The following is a 19044-nucleotide window of genomic DNA, read 5'->3' as shown; positions in this document are numbered from 1 at the left end:
GGTAGAAGGGATAGTAAGTAGTAGGTTCAGGTGTATAACTTTGTTCGGAAACAATCCTGCTTCCAGCGATAAACTTTCGTCGCCACTCTAGCCAGAGTGGGTATTGTGCACCTGGATAGGCCTCTCTCACCAGCCTAGCAGCCAGGTTGTCACACGGAAGTTTAGCAAAGTCTCTGCCACAGACCTTCCCAAAGATGGAGATGTATTCGGTCCAGAATCCTTCTCAACACAGGATTAAGCACCCGGATCTCTCTTGAAAAAACTTGGTAAATTCAAAACTGACAGGCGACCATCATTCAGCCCTTCAGTACTGGTGCGTCCTTCGATGAAGCTTAAGGCCTCTCCTGAGATACCAGCCTCGTGCTCGGTACTCCTCCAGACAGGTTCTTCATCGGGCGGCTTCCTCCCTCAGGACGGACAGCACAGGACCACTCTGCAACTGCAGACCCAGTCTGACTACCAGGCCTTTAAGGATAGATTACAGCCCCGGACCAACGTGGTTCGGGAGCCAGGAACACTTGGACACGCACCCCCGGCTTTGAGGGCCACACACGGGTGTGATGGGACAACAGACCAGCGATCGACGAACCCGAACAAATGACGTCTGTCCCTTAAGTACTCTCCCCCAGCATGCACAGCGAGGCGATCAACCCCCACTGATTGGCTGCCGAGGAAAAACACCCAACACGCCCTGACTCAACTGCTGCCACCCTTGGCCTGGGGTGGTACAGGCACCCCAGGCAATGATAGTGGTCACTCACAGTACAGCCATGGCTGGAACAAAGGGCCAAATTTGTCAAAAATAACACGGTCAGAGGCAACTAAATCTCTGACCACCCTCTAAATTTAAGGCAGCACCAGCTATGAAAGTAGCAGGGCGCTTCATATATATACACGTACTAGGGCCAACTTAGATAGATATTTTTATTTTTATTCTTTACTGCTTCTGTTATCTTACTATAAAAAAAACATAAGAAGGCAACATTTTTGGCACAAAAACAGGTCCAAGATACTTGAAGGTGTATCTTTAAACTTGGGAGACATTTATACCTTTTAAAATCCACCAAAAAAAAAAAATGTTATTGAATTTTAATGCATTTTACCAAATTGGCAACATTTTACCGAAATTTTCTGATTTTCCTTGAAAATGTTGTCCTAAGGAAAACTCTCAATTTTTCCCATCCCTAATTGTAATGTTACAGTACATAAAAGACTAAATTTGAAACAATCTTATCTGATATCCTTGAAGATGTAGCACCACATACTACGATAAGCATGAGATATAATGGGATTGTAATGTACATGGTCGAGTTGCGTGGGGCGATGTAGCTGTAAAGGAGTAAGCGGTTCTTTGCGTCCGTTGCTTCCTCTCTGCTTCACAGTCGGCTGTCTCCTTCTATAATTCTGCTTATCTCATCTCTTTCCCTCTGTCAGTTGCTATTTTTCCGCGTTTCGCTCTCTCTCCGTTTCTCTTTCTCTATCTGTCCGTTTCCGTCTGCCTGCTCACATCTGTCACTTTCCCCATCTCCCCGCAGCCTCTTCAGTCGCTCCCGCACTCCCACACTCTGCCTTCCCCTCTCCAATCTCTCCATCCAATGTGCTTCTGCTTCTTTCCTTTGTTTGTCATTTGCTCTCCATATTTAAACCATATTTAATAAGACATGAATGATGAGTAACCCATAGCAACCCATTTCCGTCTTTCATCAGTTTACAGCAGTCGGAACAATGAGGGTTTTTTGCTGATGGGAACTGATAGGAATTATAATTGGTTTCTGCATTTAGAATATTGGTGTTTATATATGTAATGGTGAAACATTACATTGCCTTTGCCTGTTAGCTGTAAGCAAACAGCTAAATACACAATTGAAATACTTATATGTTTTATATGCCAATGAAGTTGTAATTCTGCCAGACAGCACAGCCAGGTTGGTGACCTCCACTTGCAGCCACTCAGCTTGGATAAGAACACACCCCCAGGCTGCTGATTGGACAGTGAAGGAACAGCAGAATACTAATGGGGTAATCTTTCTGCTCACTCTGCTTTACCCTCTTGTCAATCGAACCTAATTGGCTCCCAGTAGTTTGTCTCCATCTCTCAGGCTTAGTCTTGCTATACAAGTGGAACTTTACTCAGAAAATTAAGTCCTGCTAAATCACTTCAGGCTGGCACCTTTTTCAGGTATAGCTATAAAAAAAAAAAAAAAATAGGTGTCTATACTGTTTAAAATCGAGTAATACAATGTCTCACCCTGTTCTGCACATGCTCAGTTGCTCTACAATTTTGGCATTCTGCCGAAAATCAAAGCCACTGGAGGCCAATCTGCCGATAGCCTAAATATATTTTGTTGCTTAAGGGCTCTTGGGCTTCAGCAAAATGGCAGCCTCCGGCAAGAACAATGGGAGCAATGCTGGAGGCAATATACAGTAGTCACTCATTTTGGTACCATAAATGTTAATGTTGAATACTGTAACTGCTGAATTTTAACCACATCCCGCCCACCGTATTGTCAATTGACGATCGGGCAGCAGCTCTCTTTTTCTGGGACAACATAATATGACGTCATCCCACTCTTACTTACTCCGATCTAGGTAAAGAGCCGATGACGAGGCTCTGTACCCATGTAATCAGCTGTGTCCAATCACAGCTGATCACATGTTAACAAGGAAATGTGATCAGCATGTGAGGAGAGGAGAGCAGATCAGCAGCATTTCCTAAAAGGGGAGATCTGCACAGATAATCAGGGCAGCCCCAACAGTGCCCAGCAGTGATGCCAGTGCCCATCAGTGATGCCAGTAAGTGCTGCCTCTCAGTGCCCATCAGTGCCAATCTGTGCTGCCTACCAGTGCTGCATATCAGTGCCGCTTATCAGTGCTGCATATCAGTGCCGCTTCATGAGTGCCCTTTAGTGCCATGTCATCAGCCCCCATCAGTGCTGCAATATATGTGCCACCTTATCAGTGCCATCTCATCAATGCCCTTCAGTGCCATCTCATCAGTGCTCATCAGTACAGCCTCAGTGCCCATCAGTGCAGCCTCATCAGCGCACATCAGTGAAGGGAAAAAATTACTTATTTACAAAATGTTATAACAGAAGCTCAGGAAAACATTTTTTTTTCAAAATTGTTGGTCTTTTTTTGTTTTTTAGCAAAAAGTTAAAAACCCAGTGGTGTCTAAATGACACCAAAAGAAAACTATTTGTCTCAAAAAAATGCAAAAAATGTTGTTTGGGTACAGTGTTGCATGAGCGCACAATTGTCATTCAAAGTTGGACAGCGCTGAAAGCTGAAAATTGGCCTGGGCAGGAAGGGGGTGAACTTTCCCAGTAAGCAAGTGGTTAATATACAAACACTTAGCAGCCCAGGCATCCAGCTGGGGCTGCTATAAGAAATCTAGGGGCCCCCGAACAGCCTATCTGACAGGCCCCCCTTTTCTCTAAAATGCCACGGCTGAGATGGTATGCTTCGCAGCCATGGCATAAATTATACCCTCAGCGGGCAAGGACAATTTAGGGGAATAGCACTGCTCTGCCAGCGCCCTGCAACCGTGCGCAAAGGGGGGTTAAAGCAGGCGGTGAGGAGGCAATTTACCTGCATTTACTTGTCAAATGCACTCTGAAAATTACGACTCTTCAGAGAACAAAACACATTTAAACAAGTCCTTAATTTTCTTCAAATTATTCTTCAGACTTTTACTTTTTTTTGGAGGGGGCGGGGATTTTTATATTTTTTAAACTGCCCTGTGCTTTGGTGAAATATCAGGGGTCTAAACATACCCCTGATTTGAGATTGAGAATGAGACTGTGGACATTCAGCTGCACAGATGAATGAATAGGACGGCCTCCTGTTCATTCACAAACGGAAGCATAGTAAACACAGTTTTCTTTGTTTCAGTGATGAATGAACACAGGAGCGATCAGCACAGATTGCTCACTGTGTTTATTCAGGAAAGGAGGGGCCTGTTAAATGATATAATATTTATTTTGCCAATATTGTTTTGAAGAAAAAAAAATCCTACAACTTTTAAAATGACAATAGTAGTTTTTTCTTCATTCTACACGCTGAAAAAAATAAACAAAACACATCAAAATGAATTTTTTTTTTTAAATGAAAATTGTTAAAATGAAAAATAAATAAATAAATAAATATATATATATATATATATATATATATATATATATATATTAGCTAAGGGGAGAAGGGGTGAATGGAGTTAATTAGGACTAATTAGCGTGAACTAAGCGTTAATTAGGAATACATTTTTTTTAAATTGTATTTATTTTATAATTTTTCAGGTTTCTTTAACTGATGGCATATGCAGATTAAAGGTCACACCTCTGATCTATATTTGTTTGAAATAGTGTAACAATAATGTGTTATTCAATGACACTTGCTCGCTATCTGCAAATGTCATTTTACCCAAAACTGGCTGCATTTGACAGTTGCTCCTGCTATCTAAGAGATAGCAATTCATGAGTATAATTAAAAGTAATAGTGACGGGGGAGAGGAGCTGAATTTAGGAGATATGTCCTAAAATAAGCACTTAAAAATGTAACCAGCACTTTTTAAATATACCGGTATTTTTAAATGGTGCTATGTTGCTATGTTGATGGGATCACATAACAAATATAAAGTAGGCGTTATCCCTATATGGATGCAACAGTGGAAATACACTTTAAGGCAGGGGTGTCCAAACTTTTTTCAAAGAGGGCCAGATTTGATGTAGTGAACATGCGTGAGGGCCGACCATTTTGCCTGACATTCTTTGAACCATTAAAATTCGGTCTAAGTGTGTTCGATCGGGCACTAATACCCAACAAGAATTATTTTGCCCCTGTGGCTGTGTGTGGGGAAGAGATGAGCGTGGGCGTGTTATTTGGATATACCGGGGCAGATCCACATACATCTGCGCCGGGCGCAGCGTATCTAAGATACGCTACGCCGCCGTAACTTATCTTTTTTAATTTGAATCCACAACGAATCCGCGCCATAAGTTACGGCGGCGTAGTGTATCTCTCGCGGCGTAAGGGCGCGGAATTCAAATGGATCTAATGGGGGCGTGTTTTATGTTAATACGTCGTGACCCGACGTAAGCAACGTTTTTTTGGAACTGCGCATGCGCCGTCGCTGGGGGTATCCCAGTGCGCATGCTCGAAATTAAACCGGAACCCTCCAATGCTTACGACGGTGACGTCATTCTACGCAAATTCCTATTCGCAAACGACTTACGCAAACGACGTAAAAAATTCAAAATTGTATGCGGGAAGGACGGACATACTTAACATTGAGTACGCCTCAGTATAGCAGCTTTACCTATACGCCGGAAAAAGCCAAACGCAAACAACGGAAAAAAATGCGCCGGCCGGACGTACGTTTGTGGATCGTTGTAAATAGCTCATTTGCATACTCAACGCGGATTTCGACGGGAACGCCACCTAGCGGCCGCCGGAAAATTGAAGCTTAGATCCGACGGCGTACGAAGACGTACGCCTGTCGGATCTAGCCGAGATGCCGTCGTATCTTGTTTTGAGGATTCAAAACATAGATACGACGCGGGAATTTTGAAATTACGCCGGCGTATCAATAGATACGGCGGCGTAATTTCTTTGTGGATCTGCCCCACCGTATTTATCGACGTATAACACACACCTTCACTTTAGGAGGGAAGTTTCAGGGGAAAAAATATGTAAAATAAAAAACTGAAGCAAAATAAGGGTCATTGCCCATCAATGCAGCATAATCAGTGCCCATCTGCAGCCTCTCCATTGCCATGAATGCTGCCTCTCCATTGCCATGAATGCAGCCTGATAGATGTCCATCTGCAGCCTCGGAGGGAAAGGGGGATAAGCACCAACAGATTACATACAGTAGAATCTCCTGTTTACACAGCAGCCTCTTTAATACAATTTCTCCCGCCTCCTATGATAGACAGAGGAGTCGTCCAATGGCAGCCCAGGAGACGGGACTTCCTATTACAGATGTCGCTAAGTATGTAATTTTGAAAATGTTACGTTGTTTGCGTAAGTCGTCCGTGAATGGGGCTGGACGTCATTTACGTTCTTGTCGATTCCAATGACGTCCTTGCGGCGTACTTTGGAGCAATACACACTGGGAAATTCCACGGACGGCGCATGCGCCGTTCGGGAAAAACGTCAATCACGTCAGGTCAAGCCTGATTAACATAACACACGCCCACCTCTTCAGAATTTGAATTAGGTGGGCTTACGTCAGGCTATTTACGCTACGCCGCCGCAACTTTCTTTTAAGAATACGGCACTTGCCTGTAAAAGTTGCAGAGGCATAACGTAAATAGGATACGTTACGCCCGCACAAAGAAGCGCTATTCTACCTGAATCTACCCCTAAATATCCAAATTACCAGGGGGGCCACATTAAACTGGAACGGGGGCCGCAATTGGCCCCCGTTCCGGACTTTGGACATGCCTGCTTTAAGGCTTGGTTCACGTCTGTGAGTGTCGGGCGCAGAAACAAACTGCTCTTTAGCAGTTTATCGCTGAGAGCCCATTAATTCAAAAAAGGGATTCAAATTCCTAATGGCTCCCCCATGCATTGGCAAATGCGTTCGCCTTCGCATGTAAAACCGCATGGTGCCGCAGACTATCTATACGTTCAATAGGCTCAATTCACTAAGGTTACACATAAGGATAAGGATCCATATTTTCCAAAAAATGACAGCTACTAATAAACAGATAGCGTAATGAGATCTGAAAAAATTACAGTCACTTGGCTGAAAATAAAAATCCCCAAACTTGTGATGAAGCTTTGTGAATAGATGTCCTCAGTTTTCTGGGTTGAATGGCACTCATTGTCATTCAACCTGGAAGTTTGAGGACTTTCAGGTGGAATCACGTCAGTTCAATCTCTCTGCATTTTGAGGAACTAAGACAGGGGTCAGCAACCTTTTTCTACTTTAGGGCCGGATTCAATGTATGTGAATGCATGGAGGTCTGCATTCACCTGCTAATAAACAAAGATAATAATTTGGACACTTTTACATTACACGGCCCTCGCACCTCTGGACCCCTTTACATTACACAGCCTCCGCACCTCTGGACCCCTTTACATTACACAGCCTCGGCACCTCTGGACTGCTTTACATTACACAGCCTCGGCACCTCTGGACTGCTTTACATTACACAGCTCCCGCACCTCTGGACCCCTTTACATTACACAGCCTCCGCACCTCTGGACTGCTTTACATTACACAGCTCCCGCACCTCTGGACCCCTTTACATTACACAGCTCCCGCACCTCTGGACCCCTTTACATTACACATCTCCCACACCTCTGGACCCCTTTACATTACACAGCTCCCGCACCTCTGGACCCCTTTACATTACACAGCGCCCGCACCTCTGGACCCCTTTACATTACACAGTCTCCGCACCTCTGGACTGCTTTTTATTACACAGCTCCCGCACCTCTGGACCCCTTTACATTACACAGCTCTCGCACCTCTGGACCCCTTTACATTACACAGCCCCCGCACGTCTGGACCCCTTTACATTACACAGCCTCCACACCTCTGGACCCCTTTACATTACACAGCCCCCGCACCTCTGGACCCCTTTACATTACACATCTCCCACACCTCTGGACCCCTTTAGTTCAATCTCTCTGCATTTTGAGGAACTAAGACAGGGGTCAGCAACCTTTTTCTACTTTAGGGCCGGATTCAATGTATGTGAATGCATGGAGGTCTGCATTCACCTGCTAATAAACAAAGATAATAATTTGGACACTTTTACATTACACGGCCCTCGCACCTCTGGACCCCTTTACATTACACAGCCTCCGCACCTCTGGACCCCTTTACATTACACAGCCTCCGCACCTCTGGACTGCTTTACATTACACAGCTCCCGCACCTCTGGACCCCTTTACATTACACAGCGCCCGCACCTCTGGACCCCTTTACATTACACATCTCCCACACCTCTGGACCCCTTTACATTACACAGCTCCCGCACCTCTGGACCCCTTTACATTACACAGCGCCCGCACCTCTGGACCCCTTTACATTACACAGTCTCCGCACCTCTGGACTGCTTTTTATTACACAGCTCCCGCACCTCTGGACCCCTTTACATTACACAGCTCTCGCACCTCTGGACCCCTTTACATTACACAGCCCCCGCACGTCTGGACCCCTTTACATTACACAGCCTCCACACCTCTGGACCCCTTTACATTACACAGCCCCTGCACCTCTGGACCCCTTTACATTACACAGCCCCGCACCTCTGGACCCCTTTACATTACACAGCCCCTGCACCTCTGGACCCCTTTACATTACACAGCCCTGCACCACTAGACCCCTTTACATTACACAGCCCCGCACCTCTGGACCCCTTTACATTACACAGCCCCGCACCTCTGGATCCCTTTATATTACACAGCTCCCGCACCTCTGGACCCCTTTACATTACACAGCCTCGCACCTCTGGACCCCTTTACAATACACAGCCCCCTTACCTCTGGACCCCTTTACAATACACAGCCCTGCACCTCTGGACCCCTTTACATTACACAGCCCCCTTACCTCTGGACCCCTTTACATTACACAGCCCTTTGCATATTACACAACCACCCCACCAACCACCACCAACATTGTTGATTCTTGTGTTTTTTGGTGCTGGATCTGCTTAAAAATTGTATCTCCCTAATGTTCATTATAGAGATTTATTTATAAAAACAACTTACAAAAAGAATCATTATACTTTGATATTTAAATGAATTTAATTTGTAAAAAAAAAAAAAAAATTCAAATCACAAATGTTCATTATAGAGATATATAAAAATGGCTTACGGCTTACAAAAATAACCATTACACTACTTTAATTTGAAAAATTAAATAAAATGTATTAAAAAATAATAATAAATAATAAAATGTATATATATAAAAAAAATGAATGTAAATAATAAAATTAATATAAATAATAGTGCAAGCCAATAAGTTTACGTTCCTAAAGTGTAAGTTGCAGAAAGCACATTTTGATTGGTTGTTGTGGGTTATTGCACATCATTGCTCTGGTATTGTGTTACAAAATCTGCCTAATTATTGTCATTATCCTTCTTTTGAACCTGTGAATGAACAGATGTTGCTATCAGCCAGTACTGTGGTTATTAATAGTCAGGTGTTCAACTATATGTATAAAAATATATATATATAAGGGTGCCACAGCCAAATCACTGACAAAGCTCTGTGCAATCCTCCTGCAGAGATCTGGGTCATTGTAACACACTACGATTCTGTAGAATACTAATTACCTTCACCGCAATTGACGACTGAAGTCTGAAATACACATACATTCAGTTTATGTCATGTGAATTGCCAAGTGGGAGCCCTGACATGCTCACTACTCCTCACTCATTCTAGTATGTTCGGCTCTCTGCAAGTGCAAATGTTAGACTAAAATCTTCACCTGTACATACTGACGTTCATCCTCTACACTTGCCACCAGAAATGTGCCCGAAAATTGGAAGGAATGGGGTTACATGTTTAGTATTTTTGTTGTCTGCTTTTGTTGTAAATTTAACACATTTAAAATGCGTTTTAGCACGAGGCATGGGATCAACATGGGGTCCCCCCTGGCAAGGAGACCCCCCCGGATGTCAAGAGCATGTGGCCTGGTATGGTTCAGGAATATGGTAGCCATCTTGTATAGATTTTTAGGGGGGGCCCCCAAGCATTTTTTTTCTTGCGTAAGGTCCCCTTTAAAATTTGTTTCAGGCCCGAGGGGTCTGGTATTGATTTCCTGGGACAGTTCCTTTTTTTTTTGTGTGTGTGTGTGTGTGTGGGGTACCATCTTTAACCACTTGCTTACTGGGCACATAAACCCCCTTCGTGCCCAGGCGAAAATTTCAGCTTCCGGCACTGCGTCGCTTTAACTGACATTTGCGCGGTCTTGCGACGTGGCTCCCAAACAAAACTGATGTCCCTTTTTCCCCACAAATAGATTTTATTTTGGTGGTATTTGATAACCTCTGCGGTTTTTATTTTTTGCGCTATAAACAAAAAAAGAGCGACAATTTAAAAAATATATATATTTTTTTTACTTGTTGCTATAATAAATATCCCATTTTTTTTTTTATTTTCTCAGTTAAAGCGGGGGTTCACCCTATCAACGAAAAAAAAAAAAAATGTTTTTCTTTTACCATCGAGACAGGCATTGTAACGCGAGCTACAGTATGCCTGTCCCGAATTTTTTACCCCCGTACTCACCTTGTACGCGTAGATCGAAGATACCGGGGAATGGGCGTGCCTATGGAGACGGAGGATGATTGACGGCCGGCTCTGGCGCGTCACGCTTCTCCGGAAATAGCCGAAATAGGCTTGGCTCTTCACGACGCCTGCGCATAGCCTGTGCGCAGGCGCCGTGAAGAGCCGAGACCTACTCCGGCTGTCTTCGGGGAGAGTGACGTGCCAGGGCCGGCCGTCAATCATCCTCCCTCTCCATAGGCACGCCCATTCCCCGCGGGAGCCGAAATCTACGATGTCCGATTACAAGGTGAGTCCGGGGTAAAAAAATCGGGACAGGCATACTGTAGCTCGCGCTACAATGCCTGTCTCGATGGTAAAATCAAGCCAGTGAGGGTAAACTACCGCTTTAAGGCCGATACGTATTTTTCGACATATTTTTGTAAAAAAAAAAAAAAACGCAATAAGCGACTGGTTTGCGCAAAAGTTATATTGCCTACAAAATGGGGGATAGATTTATGATTTTTTTTTTAATTTTTTTACTTGTAATGGCGGCGATTTGCGATTTTTTTGTCAGGGCTGCGATATTGCGGCGGACGTATCGGACACTTTTGACACAATTTTGGGACCATTCACATTTATACAGCGATCAGTGCTATAAAAATGCACTAATTACTGTATAAATGTGACTGGCAGTGAAGGGGTTAACACTAGGGGGTGAGGAAGGGGTTAAATGTATTCCCTCATTGTGTTCTTACTGTGTGGGGGGAGGGGACTGACTGGGGGAGGTGACCGATGCTGTGTCCCTATGTAAAGGGACACAGATCGGTCTTCTCTCTCCCTGACAGGACGTGAAGCTCTGTGTTTACACACAGAGCTCCACGTCCTGCTGTGTCACCGACGATCGCGTGTACCCGGCGGACATCACGGCCGCCAGGCACTCGCATCGGCTCCCGAACGATGCGCCGGGCACGTTGTTTCCCCACTGCGCGCCCCCAGCGGCGCGCACAGGGAACAACAACAACAGAACGTCCAGGGACGTCCACCCGGCACTTGAGAGCCGTGCTGTGGACGTCTTTCGACCATAGCGCGGATCTCAAGTGGTTAAATCTATACCAAATTCCAAGGGTTTGGTATGGATTTCCTGAGAAACCTCATGTATTTTTTTATTGTGTGAAGTACCAACTTGAAATTCATACCAAACTCAAAAAGGCCCGGTATTCGCCATTGGGAAGCTGATCTAGACACTCAGGGCTAGATTCAGCAAGAATTCACGTCGGTGTATCTATTGCTACGCCGCGTAAATTCAAAGCTGCGCCGGCGTATCTTCTTTCTGTATTCAGAAAGCAAGATACGCCGAAATTAGGCTAACATCCGACTGGCGTAAGTCTTATACGCCGTCGTATCTTAGTTGCATATTTACGCTGACCGCTAGGTGGCGCTGCCGTCGATTTCAGCGTAGAATATGCAAATGAGCTGGATACGCCGATTCAGAAACGTACGTGCACCCGACGGATTTTTTTACGTTGTTTGCGTAAGGCTTTTTCCGGCGTAACGTTACTCCTGCTATATGAGGCATAGCCAATGTTAAGTATGCACGTCGTTCCCGCGTCGAATTTTGAAAATTTGACGTCGTTTGCGTAAGTCGTTCGTGAATAGGGCTTTGCGTAAATTACGTTCACGCCGAAAGCATTGACTATTTGCGACATGATTAGGAGCATGCGCACTGGGATACGTTCACGGCCGGCGCATGCGCCGTTCGTGAGAAAAGTCATTTATGTGGGGTCATGTTTTATTTACATAAAACACGCCCATCTCTTGACAATTTGAATTCGGCGCGCTTACGCCGGCAGATTTACGCTACGCCGCCGCAACTTACGGAGCAAGTGCTTTGTAAATACTGCACTTGCCTCTCTAAATTGTGGCGGCATAGCGTAAATAACATACGCTATTCGCTTTATAGAAAGTTATGGATGGTCCGATCAGGTCCGCCTGAAAAACAGACAGGCGGACCTGATCGGTCTGCTGGTGTAAAAGGGGCCTTAGTTAAACCAGAACTAAACCCTCCTATTATGTTCAGCCAAGGAAGCTGCCATCTTAGCCTCTGTTTGATCTTCAACTGCCATGGTGCTGCACATGTGATCAGTTATGACATCAGCCATTTGATGGTTTGACAGTTTGGTTGAGCGCATAACCAATATGACAGCTAGCATTCCCGGCATTAGTTCCACTTTGAGGTATGTATTGAGCAACTGACAGAAGAACTGCATTTCATCTGGCCACCTGATGCAGATGTAGCACCCTGATGTTTAGGCAGGGTTGCAAGTAAAAATGTTTGCCAAGTGGTAGTTGGCTTGGCCAATTGATGGGAGGTCAATTGATTTCACCCTAATTCTGGAATTTATGCATTCCCTCCTTGTCACTAAATGGGCAGGTATCTGGTGGCATTCGATAAGACAAGGGCATTGCAAGGACAGATTAGGAATGAATGGGGTGTCTCAGTTAATAGGCAGGGATTTTATTGGGTCCCTTGGCCTCCTGCGAGAGCCTATTTATTTGGGTGAGGTCAGGTGATCGGGGTTCTGTGCTGTCTGGGTGGACATGTGTTGTGCTGCCTCGGGCTGCTAGACCAGAGCCTGAGGCCTATCCCAGGGACGTCTGGCTGCTAGGCTGTCTGAGAGCCCATCCAGAAGCAAGACAGCAGCGTAGGGTTGGGATTGCAGCTTGTAGTCCAACCGAAAGTGGCGGTACTGCCGGCTGGAGAACCTGTCGTAGTCGGAGGTAGAGGGGAAGCTGTCGCCACCAAGGGACCATCCACCTTGTTACCTGGGGCCACTGTGAGTAGCTGAAGCAACTACCAGAGCAGTATTCTCACCAACCGGGGACGGTGAAGAATTGGGAAACTTCAGCAGACATCAAGCCAGGGACCAAGCAGGCTAGTGGGGTGATGCTTGACGAGTATCTGTGAGTGCCAAGCTAGGGACCCAGCAGGGACACGGTGGTGACGCTTGAGGAAGATACTGAGTGAGAAGATTGGAAGAGCCCAGTGGCAGTGGATCGGCAAGTCTAGTGAAAGACTGGGAGCTCAGTTGAGTGAAGATCTACAATGGGAGATTGTACAAGAAGTGAATACCGTATTTATCGGCGTATACCGCGCACTTTTTTGCCCTGAAAATCAGGGCAAAATCGTGGGTGCGCAGTATCAGCCGATACCCGCTTTCCCGCGCCGAGTTTGAATACTGCGCCGACATATACCGAGCGCAGTACACTCGTGTATTGTCGGGCAGTCTCGGCTCCTCCCGCGCTGACGTCCTGGACGTACAGGACGTCAGCGCGGGTAGCCGAGCATTGCCGACAATACACGAGTGTACTGCGCTCTGTACATGTCGGCGCAGTATTCAAACTCGGCTCGGGAAACGAGCGGGGAGGACGCGAGGACGCCGCAGAAGGACGCCGGACCCGACGAAGAGGACACCCGAAGCCACAGACGGACGCCGGACCTGACGAGGCCGCCGATGGACGCCGCGCAAGACACCAAAACTGTAAGTGCAAAAAAAACTTTTTTTCCACAGGATTCGGGGCAACTTTAGGGGTGCGCGGTATACGCGGGAGCGCGTTATACCGCGATAAATACGGTAAGTTCATTACAACCTTTGTTAGAAACCGTTTCAAGATTGTTGCCATAGGAGACAGCAGTCCTACTCACACAGATGTGGTGTCTTGCTGGGTGCCTTTCCCTGCGTGGCTAGAAGTCTCGGAGTCTGCTAAATTAACATTGCAACTACTAGAGAGTGTCCTGGCCTTAACCCTCTCTCCCACAGTTCTGTTGAAGAGACAACAAATCTCTCTGCATTCAAGAAGTGTCTGGCGCCCATTAAACTACCTTGCATTGCATCCACCATGCCTCGTAACCCACAGAAGGATGTCAGCTGTCCTTAAGTCTGGAGGTCATCATTAGGCCTGGAGAGGACTTGGCTACACTAGATAACTCTGCAAAATAAGAAGCCAGTGCTTTGGGAATGTATAAAGGAAAATAGGGTTAAAAAAAAGAAAAAATTCCCTTTAAACTGCATTGGTCAAGAAAAGATTTGTGCATAAGGAGCCCGGCAGCTTCTGTATGAGAAAAAAAATATTATCATTTTTAGTTTACTGTATGCAACGCCAGCGTTTTGGAAAATTAGGAGGCAAGAAAAGGATGGCCTGCAGGAGCTTGTGTCTGTTTGATAAAGACATAGAACCCCTCTTGTGTTAGGGAGAAGTGACAGCCGGAGCAGATACATGCTGATCTCTGCTGAAATCCAGGAGGAGGATTTTGCCTTGTTCTAGCGAGGTGAAGGAGGAATCTGAAGGCAGAGAGTCAGAGAACAGCAACAGACGTTCACATAATAGTTCCTTTTATCTCTTTATTTATAACAGATTTAGGGGATATCTATATGGTAGAATTACGAATAAAGGTAGGGTCATGTGATACCATGGGACGGCTCACCCTGGCCACCAATTATTCCAAAATCAAAGACCGTCAAATGTTTTCAAGCTCAAAGGAGATACCTCACTTAAAGATATGGATTTAATTTAATGTAGGGTTGTCCCGATACCACTTTTTTAGGAGTACAAGTACCGATACTTTTTTTTATGTACTCGCCGACACCGAATACCGATACTTTTTTTTAAATGTGTCCCCAAATGCAGCCGTGTCCCCCCACATATGCAGCCATGTCCCCCCACATATGCAGCCATGTCCCCAAACATATGCAGCTATGTCCCCCCCACAAATGCAGCCAGGTCCCCCCACAAATGCAGCCATGTCCCCAAACATATTGCAGCCATGTCCCCCATATAACCAGCCATGTCCCCCCACATGCAGCCATGTCCCCCCATATCCAGCCATGTCCCCCGTATATCCAGCAATGTCCCCAGTATATCCAGCAATGTCCCCCGTATATCCAGCATTGTCCCCCGTACCTGTTATGATGCATTGTCCTGTATATCCAGCATTGTCCCCCGTACCTGTTATGATGCATTGTCCTGTATATCCAGCATTGTCCCCCGTACCTGTTATGCATTGTCATGTATATCCAGCATTGTCCCCCGTACCTGTTATGATGCATTGTCCTGTATATCCAGCATTGTCCCCCGTACCTGTTATGCATTGTCATGTATATCCAGCATTGTCCCCCGTACCTGTTATGCATTGTCATGTATATCCAGCATTGTCCCCCGTACCTGTTATGATGCATTGTCCTGTATATCCAGCATTGTCCCCCGTACCTGTTATGATGCATTGTCCTGTATATCCAGCATTGTCCCCCGTACCTGTTATGATGCATTGTCCTGTATATCCAGCATTGTCCCCCGTACCTGTTATGCATTGTCATGTATATCCAGCATTGTCCCCCGTACCTGTTATGCATTGTCATGTATATCCAGCATTGTCCCCCGTACCTGTTATGATGCCGCCGCCGCTGCCACGTTAATCACCGCGGCGCGGGGAACATTACAGTCAGCGTTCGTTTGAACAGCTGTTTTCCCCGCCACGCATAGACACTCCCCCTTGCTCGCGATTGGACAGATCCGTCCAAGGGGGAGTGTCTATGCGCGGTGGGGAAAACAGCTATTCAAACGAAAGCTGTCTGTAATGTTCCCCGCGCCGCGGTGATTAACGTGGCAGCGGCGGCGGCGGTGGTGGCGACGGCGGCGGTAGTGGCAGCGTCGGCGGGGGGGTGGGGTGTCGGGTCAGTATTCTATTTAGGCATCGGCGGTATTAGCGGGAGTACGAGTACTCCCGCTAATACTCGGTATCGGTCCCGATACCGATACTGGTATCGGTATCGGGACAACCCTAATTTAATGTATTAATATAATAAATGAATATAATATATTATTATAACAAATGAATAATAAGCTATAATATATAAGATATAAAAATAATAATAATAATAATAATAATAAACAACAAAAAAAAAAATATATATATATATATATATATATATATATATATATATATATATATATATATATATAAACACACAGGGCCAGATTCACGTAGCCCGGGCGCAGCGTAATGTAACCGATTTAGGTTACACCGCCGCAAATTTTCTGGCTAAGTGCCCGATCCACAAAGCACTTACCTGGAAATTTGCGGCGGTGTATCCTAAATCCGTCCGGCGCAAGGCGGGCCAATTTAAATGGGGCGGGTACCATTTAAATTAGGCGCGCTCCCGCGCCGGACGTACTGCGCATGCTCCCGACGCAAATTTCCCGACGTGCTTTGCGCGAAATTACGACGCGCCAACGTTTTGTGAATCGCGACGTGAAAAAAAGACTTGCGCCGGGAAAAAAATTCAAAAGCGACGTGGGAAAGACGGGTATACTTTTACATGGTGTAGTAAGTTTACACTTTGTAAAAGGTGCCCTATCTTTGCGAAGGCAAACTAACACTTGCGGCGACGTAACGACGGGAAAAAGTTTCGTGGATCGGCGTAACTGCTAATTTGCATACCCGACGCTGGATTACGACGCAAACTCCCCCCAGCGGCGGCCGCGGTACTGCATCCTAAGATCAGACAGTGTAAAACTATTACACCTGTCGGATCTTAGAGATATCTATGCGTAACTGATTCTATGAATCTTTCGCATTGATAGAAACAGAGATACGACGGCGTATCAGCAGATACGCCGTCGTATCCCTTTTGTGAATCTGGCCCACAGATCCCGGTTTTCTCAGGGGAGAAATTACTGATCGTGTGCTCCCCCTACAGTTAGAACACAGAGAGGGAACACAGTTAACCCCTTGCTCGCCCCCTAGAGTTAACCCTTTCCCTGCCAGTGATATTTTTACAGTAATCAGTGCTTATTTATAGCACTGATCACTTTAAAATTGTCAATGGTCCCAAAAATGTATCAAAAGTGTCCGATATGTACGCCATAATGTCGCAGTCCCGATAAAAATGCAGATCGGGACTGCAAAAAAAAAATTCTATCCCCTATTTTGTAGACGCTATGGGCCAGATTCACATAGGTTAGCGGATCTTTAGATCCGCGTAGCCTATCTGATTTAAGATCCGCCACCGCAAGTTTTTGAGGCAAGTGGGTAATTCACAAAGCACTTACCTCAAAACTTGCGGCGGCGTATCGTAAATCCCCCGGCGGAATTCAAATTCCGCGGCTAGGGGGAGTGTACTATTCAAATCAGGCGCGTTCCCGTGCCGATCGAACAGCGCATGCGCCGTCCGCAAATTTACCCAGCGTGCATTGCGCTAAATGACGTCGCAAGGACGTCATTGGTTTCGACGTGAACGTAAATGGCATCCAGCCCCATTCACGGACGAGTTACGCAAACGACGTAAAATTTTCAAATCGCAATGCGGGAACGACGGCCATACTTAACATTGGCTGCGCCTCATAGACCCAAGGGTAACTATCCGCCGGAAAAAGCCGAACGCAAACGATGTTAAAAAAAAAAAGCGCCGGGCGGTCGTTCATTTCTGAATCGGCGTATCTCCTCATTTGCATATTTGTCGCGTAAATAAATCGGCTGGCCTGGAATTGCAGTGAATTGCAGTGGCTGCTGTGACCAGGGCCGCCATCAGGGGGGTACAGGCAGTACACCTGTAAGGGGCTCGGATGGCAACCCCCTTTAAAAAAAACGGTCCGGAGGTCCCCAGGGGCCCGGAGGCCCACAGGGCCCCAGATGGCAACACACCCTTTTTTTTTTTATAAAAAAATATATATGTTTTTTTAATATATTTTTATTTTATTTTTTATTAAAGGGACAATTTTTTTTTTTTTTTTTTTAGAGGTCCGGAGGTCCCCAGAGGCCCAAAGGCCCTTCAGGGCCCCGGATGGCAACCCCCCTTTTTTTATTTATTTTTTATAAAAAATATATATTTTTTCATATATATTTTTATTTTATTTTTTATCAAAGGGCCAATTTTTTTTTTTTTATCCTATAATCCACTCTATTACAGTAATATTTATAGCCAGATTCAGAGAGAGTTACGCCGGCGTATCAGAGATACGCCGTCGTAACTCTGAATCTGCGCCGTCGTAAATGTAAGCGTATTCTGGAAACCAGATACGCTTAAATTAGGCTAAGATACGAGCGGCGTAAGTCTCCTACGCCGTCGTATCTTAGGGTGCAATTTTTCCGCTGGCCGCTAGGTATTGCCGTCATTCCCGCGTCGAAATTTGAAAATTTTACGTCGTTTGCGTAAGTCATCCGTGAATGGGGCTGGACGTAATTTATGTTCGCGTCGAAACCAATACGTCCTTGTGGCGTACTTTGGAGCAATGCACACTGGGCTATGTACACGGACGGCGCATGTGCCGTTCGTAAAAAACTTCAATCACGTCGGGTCACCACCCATTTACATAAAACACGCCCCCCTCATCCTCATTTGAATTAGGCGCGCTTACGCCGGCCCCATTTATGCTACGCCACCGTAACTTAGGAGGCAAGTGCTTTGTGAATACAGCACTTGCCTCTCTGACTTACGGCGGCGTAGCGTAAATACGATACGCTACGCCGCCGGAAAGATGCGCCGACGTACCTGAATCTGGCTAATAATGTACAATGTGTGTTTCTGTAATATAATTGTGCCAAATACCTTCGTTATAGCGCCGCTCTGCGCTTCTGTGACCCGCTGGAGCTCTCTTCCCCGCATTTATATTACAGAAACACACACATTGTACATTATATACTACTGTAATAGAGACGATTATAGGATTTTACAAGCATTTTAAACTAGGGCTTATTTTCGGGGTAGGGCTTATATTGCAGCCCTCCTGGAAAATGACGCTAGGTCTTATTTTTGGGGTAGGTCTTA

General features: G+C 45.7%; 1 protein-coding gene across 1 annotated transcript in view; it reads left to right on the top strand.

Annotated features, from left to right (window-relative positions):
- C1QL1 (complement C1q like 1) overlaps window positions 1-19044 on the top strand; it is a 95312-nt gene that overhangs the window by 41061 nt on the left and 35207 nt on the right. The window lies entirely within an intron of this gene.

Source organism: Rana temporaria, chromosome 12 (assembly GCF_905171775.1).
Source record: "Rana temporaria chromosome 12, aRanTem1.1, whole genome shotgun sequence".
In the NCBI taxonomy this organism is placed as follows: domain Eukaryota; kingdom Metazoa; phylum Chordata; class Amphibia; order Anura; family Ranidae; genus Rana; species Rana temporaria.
The sequence above is the reverse complement of the archived record's forward strand: the minus strand, read 5'-3'. Positions and strand labels throughout refer to the sequence as shown.